The sequence below is a fragment of the Mizuhopecten yessoensis genome, unplaced genomic scaffold (assembly GCF_002113885.1).
Source record: "Mizuhopecten yessoensis strain PY_sf001 unplaced genomic scaffold, ASM211388v2 scaffold917, whole genome shotgun sequence".
NCBI lineage: Eukaryota > Metazoa > Mollusca > Bivalvia > Pectinida > Pectinidae > Mizuhopecten > Mizuhopecten yessoensis.
Window position 1 is genome coordinate 1,649,976 of NW_018403786.1, and position 1,898 is coordinate 1,651,873.

Here is a 1,898-nt window from a genome sequence, read left to right on the forward strand (position 1 = left end):
ATTAATAAGTTCAGCTGGGGCTAAAAATATAAAAAAAAATGTATTATTTCGCTATGAATAATCTTTTGTTCGTTAAATAAACATAGTTGTTTTACTTTTTTTTTGTTATATTTTTTTTAAAGTAGATTGCTCGATATGACATTGAAGCATTGAAATCTCAATGTCACATGATAAATGATATCAATATTTCAAAATAAAATTGATGGAGTTTTGCTTGAATCTTTTAGACAATACTTTCAAAAGCATAACGTACGTATTTGAATATAACCTATAGACATTTTACCGCAAAGATCTTTTCCAGGGCGGATATCGGTGTAGATACATTTTGTGATACGTTTTCATAGTGGTCGTATTATGATGTTACAGGATGAGGGTGTATAATGAAAAACAAGGTGATACGATTGATTAAGGGTATACAAGTTATTTTGGGGTTTTTCCTTGGTTCATTGATAACCGCTGCTGAGGAAAGAGGAAATTCGTTGTTTAAAAAAACCCACTTGATATGGCCAGTGTGGAGGTCGAACCCACGACATTCGCGTTATTAGCACGACGCTCTAACCGACTGAGCTAACCGGCCAATACATTTGTAACTATACGTAATGCTCATCTGTGCTAAGAACGTACTCAGTGTTAATATTACACCTATATGTTGCAACAAACCTTTGCGTGTACATAAGGATTCTATTATAAGCTTGACTAGTTAATAGGAGCAGTATTTAGACTTAGTGGATAATACTGATATTGTTATAAAGACGAAAATATATATGTTTGATTTGATATACATATTTCATCTTTTAGCGGTTGTTCATTCATTCATTCATTCATTCATTCATTCATTCATTCATCTATTATTATTTATTGATGACTTTATTATTTAGACATCTTTTACTTTATTCCCTTATTATTCACATATTTTCGATCATCAATTAATTACATAGCTAGATAAGCAAATTGATGTAATTATTGGTAATATAAGAAGTATCATCTCCGGGTAAAATAGTTGAGATTAATAATTACACAAGGTAATGATACAGGTATATCATTCCAATAAGCTAGCCACAGTACATGTGGAATTCCTACGCTGAGTACTGAATCAGTACACTTAAGCCTCAAAAAATGTATGGGCCGGTTAGCTCTGAAAAATTACGTATCAAATTATGTGACAAAGTTATATGTATTCTGGGTGTATATGTTGGTATTGATTTACATATGTGTAATGAAAAGAATTGGGAAAATAAAGTTGTTTCTATCAGAAATATTCTAAGAATGTGGTCGCAAAGACAGCTAACCCTTCAAGGAAGAGCTACTGTAATTACTTCCTTATTGATGTCCAGATGTTGGTATTGTCTTACTTCACAGACTGTACCTCTGACAGTTATTAGGGATATAAAGAAGTTATGTATTGATTTTTTATGGAATAGTGGTGCTCATTTCGTGGCATATGACACTATTATTGGTAAAAGGAAGGATGGTGGTTTAAATATACCTGATATTGAATTAAAACTGAGATCTTTTCGATTAAAGTTTTTGTTCAAATGGTTAGACATATCATGTACAGCAGTCTGGAAGAATATGTGTAACTACTTTCTCAACAAAATACTGGATTTAAATCTTGACACTGAAGTAATTTATTGCAAGTTTCCAGATAAGTATTTAAGATCATTGCCTATTGTTTATCGTGAAATGTTGAAGGCTTGGTATGCCTTCCAGGCAGTGAATGAAGTTGGTTATAATATAGACACATTTTTTGTTTATGAACAGCCTTTGTTTTTTAACTCCAGCTTTTTGAACAATGACAAGCCTATTTTTATTGAGTCTTTCGTAAAGGCGGGTATAACTAAAGTTAAACATCTGACACTAGAAGTTGTGTCCAAGTTTCTTTCTTCAAATGCTGTAGC

The 1,898-nt window shown here is 32.0% G+C and overlaps 1 non-coding gene across 1 annotated transcript; it reads right to left on the bottom strand.

The window, feature by feature from the left end:
• Positions 1 to 503: 503 nt before the first annotated feature.
• Trnai-aau lies at positions 504 to 577 on the bottom strand. The gene has a single exon. It is a non-coding gene; the product is annotated as a tRNA-Ile (tRNA).
• Positions 578 to 1,898: the final 1,321 nt, after the last annotated feature.